General features: G+C 45.9%; 1 pseudogene; it reads left to right on the top strand.

The window, feature by feature from the left end:
* The first annotated feature begins 4104 nt into the window (after positions 1–4104).
* LOC130874526 (60S ribosomal protein L26-like) lies at positions 4105–4558 on the top strand (annotated as a pseudogene).
* The last annotated feature ends 270 nt before the right edge of the window (positions 4559–4828 follow it).

Raw genomic sequence — 4828 nt, 5'->3', positions numbered from 1 at the left:
CTCAGGTGCCCACACGGCTCCCCTTTGTCCTCCGGAAGGCCTGGCTTTAGCCCAAGTTGCTTTATCTATTGCAATTAGATACGGACTTCTGTTCCGAGTCAAACCTGTGCCAGCGACCGCGGCAACTTCCCTACACCACAATTGCCACCCAAAAGCTGAGTTTGAACCACGTACTTCAGCATCTTAGAGAATGCAGACTCTGACTCAGAAGAAGCAGGATGGGCCTGGGGACCAGCATTTTAACAAGCTCCCAACTGATGCCTCTCAGCCATGGTCAGGGAGATGGCTGAGGGTAGAGGCATATGCCACCAAGCCTGGTGACCTGACATGGCCGCACACGGATGAAAGTTGTTCTCTGGTCTCCTCACGTGCATGCAAATAAATTAAATAAATGTAATTCTTAAATGTTTTGAAGACTTAAAGCCAGTTCTCATCCCCACTTCTCTCAGAACAGTGGAAGACACCAATGCATCACCCCACATGGGCCAATCTGGCTGAGGGGTCATTTTGAGCTGAAGGCACCTAAGAAAGAACAGGAGTGGGAGCAGCTCTTTCCTTCCCTACAATTTTCTAAAAACTGGACCTAGGTTTCTCTTTCTAAGTCAAGAGAGATTTCCATTTGTAAACTCCTGTCCCAGAAGGAGGGTCATTCCAGAGATGCCTTTCAGCCAAAATGGCCCCTTGTGTGCAAAGGAAGCTTAGGAAATAGCATTTACTAATCACACGCATGCTCATGACCTCCTGTAAAGCTTCTCACTGCAGGAGCCTCAAACCCTGGGAAGCAATGCTTTCACCAGGTCTTCTCCACACTTTAGCACCCTCTGTTAAGAGGATGCCCACAGAACTGGGATCTAATTTCTGCCCCTGTCATGTTTTCCTTCAGTGAACTCCTATGTGGATCCATTTTATAGATCTGTTTTTCCCCTCCTGATTATTTGCCTTTTATCATTCCCATTTGAAGGGCTGATCCACTGACCCTGTGTGGGTGGTGGAGGAGGATTTACTTCTTCCTGTGATACAAGGAAAGGAAGGAGAACAGCACCAGGGGACCTGAAACAAGGTTGTGAGATTATGTCCCAGAGATCGCAAAATGCCAAGTACCAGGTTTCAGTGGGATAGAGGTCCCCAGCCAAATGTCCATGGTGTGGGGTTCCCCCTCTGTATGCTGTGAATATCAATGGTTAATAAAGGAACTGTCTTGAGCCTGTGATAGGGCAGAACTTAGGTAGGTATGGAAAACTAAACTGAATGCTGGGAGAAAGGGGGCAGAGTCAATGAGAAGCCATGGAGCCACCACCAGAGACAGATGCGCTGAAACTTTGCTAGTACACCACAACCTCACGGTGATGCACAGATTAATGGAGATGGATTAAATTAAGATGTAAGATTAGATGATAAGAAGTTGAAGCTAATAGGCCAAGCAGTGATTTAATTAATACAGTTTCCGTGTAATTATTATGGGAGTTTGGGTGACTGAGAAACAAGCAAGCAGCCCTATTCCAACATGTCCATGAGGCATCTGTGGAGCCAGAACCATAGGTTAGAGTCCTCAGTAGATCCTGATACTTGTGGGAAGTGCAGGTACAAAGAAGGAAGACATACTGTGACCACTAGTTAAAACACACTAGGTCGACAGCTACATACAGAGAATGAAGAGCAAGAAGATGAACTTGCAGAAGTACTGGAACCACAGCTCAGGAAGCCAGGCAGGTTGGTGGAAAAAAATGTCATCAGTGACAAACACACCATAGGAGCCTATGAGATTACCTAGCTAATGGCAAACATCTGCCCCAGTCAAGAGGCCCTCAGTTCCCTCATCAGGACTTGGGGATCTCAGTGGGGGAGGAGAGGAACTACATCCTGATGGGTTCTGAGGGCACTGCAGGGCAGGCACTAACAGAGGACTCTCAGATAGAACATAGTATACTCCTGACCCACATTCCTTTTGTCTAAAGACGCATCTCAGTATTAATCATTACTGAGAAGATATGGACCTAATCTTGCCTTGAACAGGAGACCTAGCCACACCCGAAAGAAGAGGGCAAAGGGCACCCAGTTCTACGCCACCCTTCTCCACCTGTAAGCCGAATGCCCTGCTTCGCATCCACATTCCATGTTCTGACAAACTGTCAACTCCTCTGCCAGAGTTTTATGGTTAATTAGATGGTTGCAAGAAGCAGATGTTATGAAGCTATCTGTGACTATACCTTAATGATGGGTGACAAGAACTCACCACCATTCCTTAATTACAGGAGACATGGTGAGAGGCATAGCAAGAAAGGAAAAAGGGGGGAGGAAACAAAGAGAGACAGGAAAGAATGTTCTGGACCCACTGTTCAAGGAGGGCTTTCCTAACTGCTTTGTTTTGTTTCTGTAATCACACTTGCTTGAAAAGATCCCCACCCTACTGTTTTGCTTGTGGGATTAACATTTGGAGGTCTCAGTTGGTCTGGATGTAAGTGAGGAGCTGAATGTGTTGCCTCTCCCCCAAAACTCCTATGCTGTTACTCTCCAGTACCTCAGAAAATGACTATACTGCTCGTTTGGAAGATTGGGCATATAAAGAGGTAATTAAATTTAATGTGGTCAGAGCTGGGAGATGGCTATGGATCAAGTGCTTAGCATGCAAGTGTGAGGACCGGAGTTCAGATCCCCAGCACCCAGGAAAAAGCTGAGCTGGCATGGTAGCCTGCCAATAATCCCAGTTCTGAAAAGGCAGAGACAGGATCCCTGGGGCAAACTGGGTAGCTACGCTGACTAAATCTGTTAGCAAAAGACTTTCCTGTGGAAAATGAAGAGGAAAATAATAATCAAAGAAAAACTAGTAGCAACCTCTCTAACCTACAGATACATACACATACATATATAAACATACACACACACAATACCCTACACACGCCACACACACATACACCACCACACATAGTACACACAACACACACACACACACGTTAATGAAGCCTAAGTCACCAATAATTGGTATTTATTTAAGAGAGGGATCAGTACACAAATACAGAAGAGAAAGCTACATAAAAGCAAAGGGAGCCATCGAAAGCCAAGAAGACAGGTCTCTAAAGAACCAACCCTGACAACACCTATATATTAAACTTCTAGTCCTTGGGGGTGAGAGAATACATTTCTGTACTTCAGTAGCTTGAGCCGCACAGTGTCTGAGCATTCCCCAGGTGCTGTCCAGGGCTGGCACTTGCTATCTCTAACATCCTTCCCAGTAAATGTCTGCAGCAGGAGCTCTTCCCCTGGCCACTTGGGCTCTTCCCACTCCTCATGGAGTAACCCTCCAGTCCGTCTCACCCTTTCCCCTGTCCTGGAGCAGACTTAAGGTGTGAAGATATTTCTCTCACCCCTAGGACACACTCCCAACCACCCACTGGTTATTTACAAGCTGATTTATGTTTGCTCGTTTGATGAGGTTTAATCGTATATTCATCACTGTTGATAAACTGATGGACTCGGTGCTGGGTATAAAGATGCAGCACAAAGAACAAAAGCCAAAACTGACACTCCTTATGTATAAAGTACAGGGTGAAGAGCAGTCAAGAAATTATTAAATATATAATTTAAAATGAAAATGGTCTCTAAGGTAGATCCGTTGGACCTTCTCTAGAATCTTCTATTCTCTTTAATTAAAATGAGGCTTTAAAAAGCAACACTCTAGGAAAACACACACTGTGGCCACATCAGCCTTCCCCAGGAAGACACACACTGTGGCATCAGCCTTTCTCCCAGGAAGACACACACTGTGGCCACATCAGCCTTCCCCAGGAAAACACACACTGTGGCCACATCAGCCTTTCCCTCAAGAAGACACACACTGTGACATCAGCTTTTCCCCCAGGAAGACACACACTGTGACATCAGCTTTTCCCCCAGGAAGACATTCACTGTGATCACATCAGCCTTTTTCCCAGAGCTGTATTTGTGAAGTAATGAGGCACCAGTGCGGTCAAACTCCTGGGACTTACCCAAAGGACTCCAAGATGACATGTCAGAGAGACACCTGCACATCAATGATTACTGCAGCACTATTTACAACAGCTGCTAACATGGGTGACCAGCAACAGAGGGATCATCATAGTTGCCAAAATGAAGTTCAATCCCTTTGTGACTTCTGACCGAAGCAAGAACTGCAAACGGCATTTCAATGCACCTTCTCACATTTGGAGGAGATTGTGTCTTCCCCCATTTTCAAAGAGCTGAGACAGAAGTACAATGTTCGATTGATGCCCATTTGAGAGATGACGAAGTTCAGGTTGTCCGAGGCCAGAAAAGGCCAGCAGATTGGCAAGTGGTCCAAGTGTACAGGAAGAAATACGTCATCTACATTGAACAGGTACACTGAGAAAAGGCTGATGGCACAGCTGTCCATGTGGGCATCCACCCCAGCAAGGTGGTTCTCACCAGCTAAAGCTGGAAAGACAGCAAGAAGATCCTGGAAAGGAAAGACAAGTCTCGACAAGTAGGAAAGGAGAAGGACAAATACAAGGAAGAAACGATTGAGAAGATGCAGGAGTTTTCATTAAAGACTGCTTCTGGCTGATTTTGTGGATGTCGGAGAGTTGAGAGGCTTGAACACGTCCTGGAGTGGCTGATTACTTCCGTGTTTTGGGGGCTCTGTGGAACTGGCTGGTTGGCAGATTGAATCTCGCAAGATGCTGGAAAGGCAGATGCTGAAAAAAAAAAAAAATAGATCCTGGAGGAGAGTCCCAAGATAGAAGATTGAGGGTTTTTGAGGGGTAGAGGAGGGAGTTTCCCAGGGGTTCCCACGACCAGGAATGATAAGGGAAGAATTAAATGATACTTATTCTGG

This window comes from Chionomys nivalis, chromosome 5 (assembly GCF_950005125.1).
Source record: "Chionomys nivalis chromosome 5, mChiNiv1.1, whole genome shotgun sequence".
Lineage (NCBI taxonomy): Eukaryota > Metazoa > Chordata > Mammalia > Rodentia > Cricetidae > Chionomys > Chionomys nivalis.
This window is presented reverse-complemented; position numbering and strand designations above follow the sequence as displayed.